Source organism: Euprymna scolopes, chromosome 13, assembly GCF_053919585.1.
Source record: "Euprymna scolopes isolate OS-2025 chromosome 13, ASM5391958v1, whole genome shotgun sequence".
Lineage (NCBI taxonomy): Eukaryota > Metazoa > Mollusca > Cephalopoda > Sepiida > Sepiolidae > Euprymna > Euprymna scolopes.
Genome location: NC_136494.1, coordinates 118767307 through 118780875, shown reverse-complemented (window position 1 = coordinate 118780875; position 13569 = coordinate 118767307). Strand labels below are relative to the sequence as shown.

Here is a 13569-nt window from a genome sequence, read left to right as displayed (position 1 = left end):
ATTACAAAGATTTTCTCAAATGTCACTACCCTGTATATCATATTTCGAGTCTGTAGACTGAAAGTTGATGGAGTTATTATGTAGGGAAATGTACACAGATAGACAGACAGACAAAACAGACAGACACTTTCACTTTTATAGATATATAGATATAGAGATACACACACACACATTAGCAAAACGACTCGACGTTACTCGGGATTAGATAAGGATCACTAATATGTACATTTTTCATAATACTCTCGACACCATATTATTTCCTTTTGCTTTGATTGACCTTTGTCATTTCACCCTTAAATCTTTCTAATCTGTTGCTAGTTCAAACGGTAGGAGACGCGGTTAGAGTGCTAAATATTTTTGTTTCGATGCTAGCTGATGACACCCAAGTCATTTTTTTACTTTTTAAATCGGTACTATATATTAGGTACAATATACTATTCGATAGAGAATTAGCTCCGTAATAATAAATACGAAATCTGCATAAATGAAAAAATTATTTAAGCATATTTTACGACCGGGCAAGACTGGGCGCTCCGTCTAGCAACTTATAAAACTAAGTATTATGTAAAAGATGTTAATAGTCTTTATCTACTCTATCGTTATTTTCATGGTAGCTGATCAACAGAGATTCAATTTATACACCTTCTCCCCGTAAAATATTTATAACAAAGACTCATCAACCACTATCAATTATTTCTCTTTCTCATTGGGTACGTTAAATTAAGCCCAACTTTCATGGGCAAAGTTTCTTTCCTAGAACACAGTACCATAAAATGCTTCCTAGCTTACTACAATATTGCTTAGGTTTAAAGAATCCTATTTAGTGTAGCAATGGGATGCTAGATAGTCTAGAAGGCAGAAGAACACTAGTATGAGGCGCTTTCAGTAAGTTTCCAGATTTATTTTGTACACACATTTAAAATTGATGTAGACTCTTGGAAATTCAGTATGTTATTGCTAAATATACTATGAGATAACTGACCAATTTTTATGATTTCAGATTCAAATGAATAGCTACAGCAGGAATTGGAATACAGCATAATACAGCCTGATTGTCGCAGCTGGTGAAGTTAAAAAAATGCCACAGAAACGTATAAAAGGCTTCAGATTGCTTTTGGACCAGCTTGCCTGAATCGAGCATCAGTTTTTAAGTGGTATAAGAGATTCAAGGAAAGCAGAGAGTGTGAGGGATAATGAGATGTGTGGGAGGAGTCAGGAAGTCAGAACAGCAGAGTTGATTGGCTAAATAAAGAATTTCACGGATAAGGACCGTTGTGTGTCTTTAGAAACAATAAGTGCACAGTTTGATATCAGTGTGGGAACTGTACACACAATTTTCGAAGAACTAGAGATGCGGAAGATTTGAGCGAAGTTTGTCCCAAGGATGCTCAGATAAGATCAGAAAGGAAGACGTTGCCATGACTGCAGGAGATGGTTGAGTTGATCAATTCAGATCTTGCAATTCTTGATGCTCTGGTGATCTGCGATGAAAGCTGGGTCTACTGCTATGATCCAGAGAAGCTGTTGTCATGAGACAATTGAGAAGACGAAAGATATCGTGACGGGAGTCATTGACACACGCACACAAGGGGCTTCTAGAAGTTGCTGGAACAGTACACGTGCATTGAAGATGAAGAATATCACTTTGAAGGGGACTAGAGTTTCAAGTGTTTACTATCAATAAAAGTGGTCTTACGAAAAAAGTATGGAAACATTTTGAAGGTATCTCGTATATTCGAAAAAAGTTTAAATGTTCAGAAACTTAAAAAAAATATAAACTAACAGATCAAGCACATTCTATCAAGCTCTAGCCTCTGTTGCATCTCCATAGGATTGCATCCCCGTATCTGTTTTACAAGAACTTTCACGAAATGTGCTCTGATGAAATCCCTGCCTATCCAACGTAAATGTTCCCGATCCTCCCGAATAGCAACAAGATCACACCTCTTGACTGTACAGATCCCTAGATGCTGAAAGATTTTTTCTGATAGTTGCTTTCCTCGAACTACTTGTCTTTAGAATTCCGTCAATGTTTTCCCTGATCGTGCAAACATGCCGAAATATAAATATAATGTGAAAAAATATCTTGCTGCCCAATTAAGTCTGACTCTTCTTACATAATACTGCAGAAGAAATAACATTTTGAAAAAAAAAAAAAAAAAAAAAAAATTTTGTTTTTTGTTTTTGTTATTGTAAAAATGAGTTTTGGGGATTTTATGCTGTTTGTTTATTCCACCATTTTGGTTTTTAATATTCGAGAGTACTCAGAGATATTTTGTCTTATGGCAACTGGCCTATTTCAATATTTTTTTTTTAAATATATATTTATGACCTGTCTTTATTCGTCGTTACCCAGGAGTGCGTTACGTTCATTTTTGTTTCACTTTCGTTTACCTTTTTTATTTTTAAAGAGGATTTTGAAAGTTAATTTTATTATTTAAAATCTTAATTGAATTTACAATAGGTTTAAAAAAATAATGTTTTAATCATTTTAGAAAATTATTGGTGGTTTCATAAGGCGAACTATTCGGCCACTTAAGTTTTCTAATTCCTTTTAAATACCGAAATATCAAATCTTCAATTCTGGTTAAAAACATTCGATACTTATTTAGAATTACGCTTATTAAACAAAAACACGGAAAAATCCTTATGATGTACGTATTCGTTACGGAACGATGGTCTCACTCGAAAAATCACGTAAATTGATCAAGTAGTTCTAATTTTATGACGAAGCAAGATATAAAATTTTTAGTCGGGCATGTTTTTTTTTGATTCAGCATAAACAAGGGGGAACAACTCAATTCGAAATATCGAGATCAAAATCAGCTGTATAATGGATCCATTTAATATTAAAGTCGCTAAAAATCGCAATTAAATTTATTTTAGCAAAAACAATACTTGATCAATTTACGTGATTTTTCGAATATGACATCTTCATTGGGTGGCACGTACGCACATCTTAAAAATATTCTGTATTTTTCTTTTTTAAATAAGTGTAATTTTCTATAATATAAATCTGACCTGTCTGTTTAAATGTATGTATGTATGTCTGCCTAAAACTTTCGACGGAGGCGACGGATTTGCACGAGATCGGTATCATTTTGAAGCTTCACCCTTCAGACGAGAAATATCAAAAATTGGCCAAAAACATTAATTCCTTCATCTTCGACTGGGCAGTTTTCTTCAGGGAGGAATAGCTTTTTTCGCCGATATTTTCGAACGTCATCCATTCTTTTTGATTGTCTAGCCTTAATTTAAACCTAGGTCATTTCCGGTTTGGCGATGGGCGAAACAGCAAAGACGTCACGTTTTCTTTACGTTCTTTTCCTCCTTCGCGGTACGGGTTCGAGCCTGCCTACTACCACTTTTTTTGCGCTCGCAATTTTCCTTTTTTTCACCCTTACAAACACCTCCATTTTCTTTTCCGCCTTCGCCTCACGGGTTCGAGCCTGCCTGCCTGCCTACTACAACGTTTTTTTTTTTTGCTCAACACATATCTACAAACACCCGGGCAACGCCTGGCACCCAGGCTAGTCTAAAATATAAGTCTCACCTGTCTGTTTAAATGTATGTATGTATATCTGCCTAAAACTTGACGGAGGGGGTGGATTTGCACGAGATCGGTATCATTTTGAAGCTCGACCCTTCGGGCAACAAATATCGAAAATTTGGCTAAAAACATTAATTTCACTCTCAAGCGGACACTTTTCTACATGGAGGGGTCGCTTTTATCGCCGATATTTTCGAAAGTCATTTCCTCTGTTCGATAGACTAGCCTGAACTAGAACCTGAAAAAGAAAAAAAAAAGTTACATCTTTGCCGTTGTTTCGATTGCCAAACCGGAAATGGTGAAAGTTTAAATTAAACTTTCACCATGTTCGGTTTAGCGATCGACACAACGACAGAGACGTGACGTTTTTTTTTTTCAGGTTCTTTTCCTCCTTCGCAGTACGTGTTCGAGCCTGCCTGCCTACTACCACTTTTTTTTACAATTATTTTTTTTGCTCAACACACTACAAAACACCCGGGCAATGCCAGACACCCAGGCTAGTTCTAAATAAGCACCAAGCTTTCTTATCCATAGATTCTAAATAAGATGGCATCCAAGTTGCCGACACAGTCCATACAAGCAATTTTCGCCGATTTCAAAAACTCAATATATACGAACATATATCTTACTAATATATTAATAGGAGTTACAAAATGTCTACACACCATTGACTAATATAAGGATTACTATAAAGATTACTTAAAGCATCGAAACGAGAGCGTTCGTCTGTTTTTAATGCAGCAGGGTGGATAACTACGCCAACGGAATAATTGAGCGTTTCCGTTGAGAATGGAAATATCCCAGCAGGACTTCTTTACGGCAACAAAGCGGAATTTAGTTGAAATAAGAAACGAAAGGAAACGAGCGCACTTCCACACCTGCAGGAGGCAAGCAGAATTAGAGTCCGTTCAGTTTTAATAAAGTTCAGACACACATGTATGTTCGAATACGAAAGACGTGTGTCAACCAATTTCGCGTAGACCAATCGGTCTAGTAATTTAAAATAGGTAAGATTGATCTTTGCAAGGAATTGCATTGCGTTTATGTTGATTAACTGCTGTCTATTTCAAATTAGGTATGTGTATATTTTTACATATTTGCATGTGCAGGATATACTCTTTAATTAACCCATAATTATGAATTGTGGTTGTTTGTTTTTGTTTTAGGGCATATCAACCCTTTTGGGGTTATTTGATACTGAATCCAGCAAATTTCAAAGAAAGGTTTTTCTATTTGAAGTTCTTTATATCTTCAAATATTTATTCTTAGAACCTAATTTTGATTGTTATGTTTTACGGTGTATCAGCTCTTTCCAGGTGATTTAATGTTGAATCCATGTATTTTGGAAAATGATATCATGCTTCAAGTTCTGTATATTTTCAAATATTTATTCATGCAATTTGGTTTATATTGTTTGACTTTGTAGAACATGATTGAGTTTGGCAAAGGGAGAATAGAAAAAAAAACAACATCACTGTTTCATGTACTTTTGTTCTGAAAGCCAGTATCTTCAGACAGCCTGATCTGGTAATACACGCTGCCCTAACAGGTATTACAGTTCCGGGCCAAAGTGAACCTGGGAGCAATAAGGAATGGCAATTCCACATTCCCCACAACCTGCATATAGGGCCTCATCATTGGAAATCTTAAGCTCATACTATGAATTTTGGAACATAATCATAATAATAGACATTATTTCTGGAACCTATATATTTTCTTTTAACGAGTCGACGAGAGGACATGAACTTCTCTTAACCAGTTTAGATTTTAATTTTCACACACACATGAAAACAATGTTAAGTGTAGTATGCTAATGAAATTCAAAACAGTAAAACTATATATGGAAACTTTATATGTTAATTATATCAATTGGGAAATTTTAAAATGAATTATTCTTTGTTATACAAATAGAAACTAAATTACTGTAAGAAAAAAAGAAAATTATTTTTTAGAGGAGGGTTGATTGTTTATATTACTTGTTTTGATCAGACTATTATTTTTACCTTGAGCGTTATTTGTGCAACGTTTCGGTCGGTGTAATCTTCGACCTTCGTCAGGCATCTTGGAAAAGAAAGGAGAAAAGTTACTTGTTCCGTAGGTTGTTCCGTATTCTTGGAGTTGTTTTTATTTTCCTCGCCGTGGTTTCGCGTGTGTTAATAAATATCTGGTTGATAGAGGGAAGGCAATTCTAATAAAATTTAATGGGATTGTTCCTCCTTTTACCGTTGGAACTTTTAGTAGGAGTTGTATTATTTTTGTTTTTCTTTATAATAAGAGGTTCTCATATACTGTACTGTATACCGATACTCTATGGTGGACTGGGATAGCTTCCATACATTCATATCTGATCTACCTCTCCATTCCATGTTTAAAAAGGAAGTGTCCTCTATACTACCAAACCTGACCGAATGGTTACTTGTAGGCATAGGCCAATTAATACCATCCAAAAAATTCCAACAAAAACCTAACAGCCAGCCATGGTTCTCCCCTGAATGTGCTGCTGCCATCGCTAACAGAAATCACTTTTTCCGTAGCTACCAACGTAATAGATGCACTGAAACTAAAGCTGCTTTCAGGACCGCCAGCAACCACTGTAAAAGAGTAATAAAAAATGCAAGAGAACTATATGCACAATCCGTTAAATCCAAAGTAGCTGAGCAGCGGCTTGGTTCCCACCAGTTCTGGCAAATAGCAAATAAGATTCTGAACAGAAGCGTGCGTTCTATCCCAACCATTATCAATGGACCAGAGGTCATCTCGACAGCATCCGACAAGGCCAAACTATTTGCCAAAAACTTTGCGGCAAATTCTACCCTGTGCGACGAAGGCCATCAACTCCCTATATTCCATCCTATAACAGACAACACACTATGCAACATACAAATATCTGTGCGTGAGGTCGCCAAGCTAATCAAGAACCTTGATTCCAGTAAAGCAACTGGTCTTGACGGTATTCCAATTATAGTGTTAAAAAAATTACAACCAGAACTTGCCCCCATACTTACGAAACTGTTTAAGCGTTGCCTTAAGGAGAAGTGCTTCCCAACACCCTGGAAAACCTCATCAGTATGCCCTGTATTTAAGAATTCAGGTGATAAGTCATCTCCCTCTCAGTACAGACCAATAAGTCTCCTGTGTGTTATGAGTAAGTTGCTGGAATCCACAATAAGAGAAGTTGTCAACTACCTCAACAGAATTAACCTTCTTAGTAACACGCAATATGGTTTCCGTTCTGCTAGATCTACCGCAGATATGCTGACGATTATATCTCATAGGATTAGCGAATCTCTTGACAAAGGCTTCATTTCTAGGGCAACAGAAGGTCTGGTACAACAAATTGAGGAACTTTGCATATGTCGGTGGCGACAACGTCGCCGACCCAACCAAATTCAAGAACGTTCCCTTGTTGACCTCTTTCATTAGGGTCAACAAGGACGCTAGGACTGAAGCCCTCTGGGCCATGATAGATGCAGCAAAGGATGCTATCCCAGGCCAGCAGCTGGTGGATAGGGAGCATCCCTCACTGAACAATATCATATACAAATGCGAGGGAAGAATCCCGGTTTATATCCACCCCTCCTTTTACAGGGCACGATTACGATGTTTACTTAGCATATGGCAATACCTATAGTCGTGGAATTTCCTTGCTAGTAAATCGCACCCTATCAGCGTCGGTGAATGTTGTTTACGCGGACGGGGACGAGCGGGCGATTGTCGTCGATGTTGACGTAAATAGCAGTGTGTTTCGGATAGTCGCAGTTTACGCGCCTAATTCCGCTGTGGAGAGGGCTTCCTTCTTTCGACAGGTGGAGGGTTTTATAGATGATCCGGAGAGGGTAGTCTTAATGGGTGATTGGAATGCCATCCTTGATCCCAAGATAAATAAGGTCGGGGGGGGGCTAGCGGGTCAGTGTGGTGCGACAGCAGTCTGTCTGACCTGATGGCTTCATGCGATCTGGTCGACAGATTTTGCCTGGATCACCCGGGGCGGGAGATGTGGACGTGGCATCCTAATACGCCTTCCTATTCAAGTACTTACTTGGATCTGATGTTAGTTAGAATAGGCGATGTAGATTTCCTATCTTGCCCCACGTTCCACTTTTTAGGACATTCAGACCATAAACTAGTTATGGCCCATCTGAACTTGAGCTATAGGCCTAGACTGGCTGGATACTGGAAGTTCAACAGCACCTTGTTGGAGCTGGAGGACTACCGGTTTAAGGTTACAGAGATAATCCAACAGGCATTAGTGGGGGTGGTTACCGGGAGTAAGTGGTGGGTTAGTCTCAAGGCTAAGATTAGACGCTTCTCGGTCCAGTACAGCCAATGCCTCACACTAGATAAGGCTAAGGCCAAGAAGCGTATAGAGAATAGGCTGACCCGGGCGGTGGAGGGGGGGGACGCCCTAGAGATAGCGCTAGCAAAACAAGACCTCAACCGCTTGGCTAGCAAGTGGTACGAGGGTCAGATAGTTAGGGCTGGGCTAATGAAAGTCTCGAACGAGGCTGTTAATGTAGACGCTGTTGAGCGTAACGCTGCTCTAAGGCGCGGCTCGGATGGGTACATTCGAAAAGTAAACGACCTGGAAGGGCACGTCCTCGTGTCGACGCAGGAGATTTGCGAGGGGTTTCGAAAGCATCTATCAGAGCGCTTCATCCAACTACCCAGACTCAGGGTCGAAGAGTTTGGCAGCTATTTGGCCGACTCGCCCCGCCTCATGGCGGCTCGAGCGGCTAGCTGCGATGGTCTTGTCGCGGAACATGAGATCATTACTGCGTTGAAGCAGGTCGGCTGCAACAAGTCCCCAGGGCTTGATGGTCTACCCTACGAATTCTACTTGAGGCTGTCGCCCATGTTGGTCCATATTCTGAAGGATATGTTCAACCATTGGTTTGTTCAGGGCTCCATCCCTGGGCAGGTGATCAAGGGAGTGATCATATTGCTGAGGAAAGGTCAACGGCATGGTGGGGAGGAAGATTTAGACGATTTCAGGCCAGAGTTAAAGATTTTGGCCAAGGTTCTTGCGAATTGGTTGCAGGTTGTCATCACTGACTTGATCGAACCAGACCAGAGCTATGCTGTGAAGGGGAGATCGATTCAGGACAATCTTCATCTGATACGCACGATCATAGAGGGGACAAAAGACTACGCAGAGGCCGTGCTGATCAGTTTGGATCAGTCTAAGGCTTTCGATAGGGTGGACCATAGGTTCCTGGGATCTGTGCTGGAGGCCGCCGGATTTAATCCGGACTTCCGCAAGTGGATCTATGTACTGTACAACAGGCCGACGGTAGCGGTGCAGATCAACGGTAAGCTGTCGGAGTCTTTCGCCTTCTCCCGGTCGGTGTGACAGGGTTGACTGCTGTCACCTCTCTTGTACGTCCTGGCGTTGTTTTCGGTGCCCCGGAAAACAGTAGGCGATCTAACTTTCTAGATTAGCTCAGGGAGGGACCTTACTAACAATGCACTAGGAAATTTTATTTTTTGTATGTTTCTTCTAGATTTCCCACTTCCCAACACGAACTGTTTTTTTTCTTCCAAATTCAAGAACTTTTTATTTTCCAATGAATTGTACTTTTTTCACACACACACACACACACACACACACACACACACACACACACACACACACACACACACATTTTATTTAAAAAAAAAAATGCACACACACACAGAAATTGTATATACATCTTTTTTGCAAAAACGCTGGGGTTTTCATTAGTTAGTTTAAAGTCCACAGAGTGAATGAGGTATTGTGGTAAATGTTGCCAGTCAAGAGTAAAGTCGCCAAAAACTCCAATTTTTACTTTAGTTACAAAGAGCCTGCAACACTCCCCTCCCCAGATCTTATAGGGCCTTGTGCCTAAATTTGTTTTGTCTTTTGGAGATTTTACTTTTTAAATGTTTTAATTTTATATTGGAATTTTTTTAATTGTAATTTTTTCTTTAAACGAAATAAATTAAATATAAAGATCAAAGTGTAGTGTCTGTTCCGGCAGATACTGCAAACAAAGACCATATGTGGGGCAGCCCCACATATAAGACCTTAGTCAATGTAGGGGCAACCCTTCATACCAATTGTCACTATCCAGTTCCCCTACTCCCCAGGGAGTTGGTCCCCATTTCCCCTTCACTCCTCACATTAAAAATCGGCCTGGTGCCTAATTTGCTCGGTGAGGGGGCAAATAAATACCCTTTTCTTCGTCTTTTGGCCAAGATCAAAGTGTAGTATCTGTTCCAACAGATACTGCAAGCAAAGGCAAAATGTGGGGCAGCCCCTAATATAATACCTTGCTCAATGTAGGGGAAACTCTTCATACCAATTGTCACTATCCAGCTCCCCTACTCTCCAGGGAGTTGGTCCGCATTCCCCCTTCACTCCTCACATTAAAAATCGGCCTTGTGCCTATTTGCTCGGTGAGGGAGCAAATAAATACTCTTTTCTTCGCCTTTTGGCCAAGATCAAAGTGTAGTATCTGTTCCGGCCGATACTGCAAGCAAAGTCCGTATGTGGGGGCAGCCCCACATATAAGACCTTGGTCAATGTAGGGGCAACCCTTCATACCATTTGTCACTATCCAGCTCTCCTACTCCCCGGGGAGTTGGTCCCTATTTCCCCTTCACTCCTCACTTTAAAAATCGGCCTTGTGTCTAATTTACTCGGTGTGGGAGCAAATACATACCCCCCTTTTCTTGGCCTTTTGGCCAAGATCAAAGTGTAGTATCTGTTCCCGCAGATACTGCACTTAAGATAATTTGTACCAGTCAATGGAGGGGAAACCCTCTATACTGGGACAATTATTATTTTTGGTAACCAGAGTGACCCCTTTTAGGGGAGCTGGTTTTTACCTCACATTAAAAACGGCCTTGTGCCTAATTTGCTCAGTGGGGGAGCAAATAAATACCATCTGTTCTTACTACATGCTGTACTTATGCTTGTAACTTTGTGATATAAAGTGGGGGATCACTTTTCTCTATTCATTTAATGTAAAATAATCACCCACTTTACAACCAGTCAGTCTCACAGCCATTCAAGTCATTCTCCAGATCATTCAGGTTGTTTTTGGAGGATTCCAGTTATTTTTTAAGCATTCAAGTCATTCTTAAGGTAATTCAATTCATCCTCAAGTTCATTAAAGTCATTCTAAGTCATTTACTATTTATTTATTTAAGTTATTTCAGCCCATTTTTCGGTCATTTTAGTTTATCTTTAAGAATTTCATGTCAATCCTACATTCGGTATTCATTCATTACACGAGAGCACGTGGCTAATGACTATCGGCCTTGTTCTACTATCATCGAATTATTTCACCTTATGTGGAGAAGTTATCAAGTAATAAGCAAAACCATGAAATATTTTGCAAATTCAAACACGATTTTGCTGAAGAAAATAATTCATTTTAATCATGTTGATTTATGTTTATTAGTAGTAAATGACAAATTGTTTGAATAAAATCAGACGAAATCTATTGCTTTTGAACTTTAAATAGACAGATTTTTCGACAGACATTTTTGTCAGAGAAATGTTATTATATTCAAACTGTAACCTTTCACCAATGGACTGCATAGCCGATTTACCTCACCTATCAAAACTGTTGCCGATCTAAATGAACCTTGATAAAGTAAAATTAATCTTAGAGGATTTGATTTGGTTTGGTTTGATTTGGTTTGGTTTGATTTGGTTTGGTTTGATTTGGTTTGGTTTGATTTGATTTGGTTTGATTTGGTTTGGTTTGATTTGGTTTGGTTTGATTTGGTTTGGTTTGATTTGGTTTGATTTGGTTTGGTTTGATTTGGTTTGGTTTGATTTGATTTGGTTTGATTTGATTTGATTTGGTTTGATTTGGTTTGGTTTGGTTTGGTTTGATTTGATTTCGTTTGATTTGATTTGGTTTGATTTGGTTTGGTTATTTTGTTTTACCGCATATCACTCATTTTCTGGTTATTAAATGTCGAATCGAGTCATTTTGATAAAAGCTTTTATTCTTCAATTTGTTTATATCTTCAAATATTATTTACGGTGTTTGGTTGGTTGTTTTGTAATGGGAATTATTTTTTCGTCGTTACTTTGCAGAAATTGATTGGGTTTTGCAAAGGAAAAAAATAGAATAACGTCCATGTTTGGTAAATTCTTAGAAAATAAAATGCCTCGATGTTCATATATTAATTCAAAACACAGTTACTCTCTCTGATAGTTATCGTAGACACTAAGGTTCAACATTGTGTAATTTCCCAATAAAAGTGATTTTAATATCCACGCTAAATCTTTTTATATTCCTGATAGCATCTTCGAAGTCATTTGTACTACAATTTAAATGTATTACTCCGAGTTGGACGAATTAATCTCAAATATTGTATAATAATACTTAAATCTATCTATCTATCTATCTATCTATCTAGTATTATGTAAAAGGAACGGTGTCTGTGGGTGTTCGTGTGCAAGTTCGTTCCCTATGAACTCGAAAATGACTGGGCCGATTTTTATGAAATTTCACAAGAAGGTACTTTATGTACCTGGCAGTGTTCTTAGATAGATTTTGTACCATAATACCTCCGATAAGTATCTATAATCGAAATAATCAGATGAAAGGAAGAACGGACGGTTTTTACCAAAGTTAACACCTTACACAGCCTAACATTACAAGTGCATGCGAGAAGTTTTATTACCACACAAGCCGACATGTAAAATCGACAGTAGATATAACAGAGGCGCGTTCAAAATAAATGTTTCTGTTTAGAGCACAATCGAAACATGATACTTGACTTTTACATTTTAAACTTTAACTCCAACTATTATTATAATTTTATAAAATCAGCAGTAGGTTCTCCACAATGTAATATAGACTACAATGTACTGTGGACTAAGTTACTGTGGAGAGACATGTGAAGCTTCCTTCCGGTGATGAGAAGGCAATCAACCGATTTGATTAAAAAATGGTTGATTTCACCAATTCCGATGACAATAAAAATACAGGAGTGTGAAACATCCGTTGATTATCGTTCAATCCCGGGTAACGTCGGGTATCCCTGCTAGTACTGTATTATAGCCCCAAAATGATGGCATAACGGCAAAACAACGCGAATAATGCACAACGAATTCCAGTGCTTGTACATATTGTATCCGCCGCTATAAATAAAGTGTCATGTACTATGCATATTGATAACCTGATGACTATGCTAACATATTAAAAAAGGGATGAACAAAATTATTAGATTAGGTGATCCATACTTAACACTATCGGTCTCTAAGATTTAAGTAATTATTAATGTAGGCAACTTACAGGAGAAAAGTGCCAACACAATTCACCTCCGTCAGATGAACATTAAAGCATGTGCTTCAACTGAGATATTGGCTGGCACAATCAGCGAATTTAAATCCCATTAAAATAGTGCGAGATGAACTTGGTCGAAACATCAGAGCTAAATAACTCACAAGTGGCTTACCCCTGGTAACTTCTGCTGGGCACACTATTTTTTGTATACTTTTTGTTGAAAACAATGCAGAGATTCTGTAAAATAATGATAGCGACAAAAGCTTTTTTTTTGTATTTAGAATAGTTTTATCTGTACTTGATATAGCTTAGAAATACTTTTTTAAGTAAAGGAAAAGGTTCTTCCTTCGGACTACTAGACTTTGACATTCCCCCTTCTTTCCTGCAACATTGACTGCACTAACCCGCAGAAGTTCAAATGTAATGTTAACAGACATCTCTCTGCTAAACTCTATATAGTCCCCTGTAAGACGCGATCCAAAATATAAGCCTGTGTGGCAATATGACTTGTTGTGGGTAAAAAAAAGGTAAAAAAAAAAACAACAACAAAAAAAGGGTTTAATGCGAAAATCTTTCTTTCATTCATCTGTAATGTATTTATAATAATCAAAATACGTTAAGTTTACTTAAACAATGAGAAAACTGTATTTTCCAATACCCTCTATATTCTAACAATAAACGGTGCAATATAGAGTCGAGAATATATTCGTTTTTTAATAATACATATTCTGTATGATTAATTTATAA

The 13569-nt window shown here is 38.2% G+C and overlaps 1 pseudogene; it reads left to right on the top strand.

Annotated features, from left to right (window-relative positions):
• Positions 1-10235: 10235 nt before the first annotated feature.
• Positions 10236-10380, top strand: LOC145292504 (U2 spliceosomal RNA; annotated as a pseudogene).
• Positions 10381-13569: the final 3189 nt, after the last annotated feature.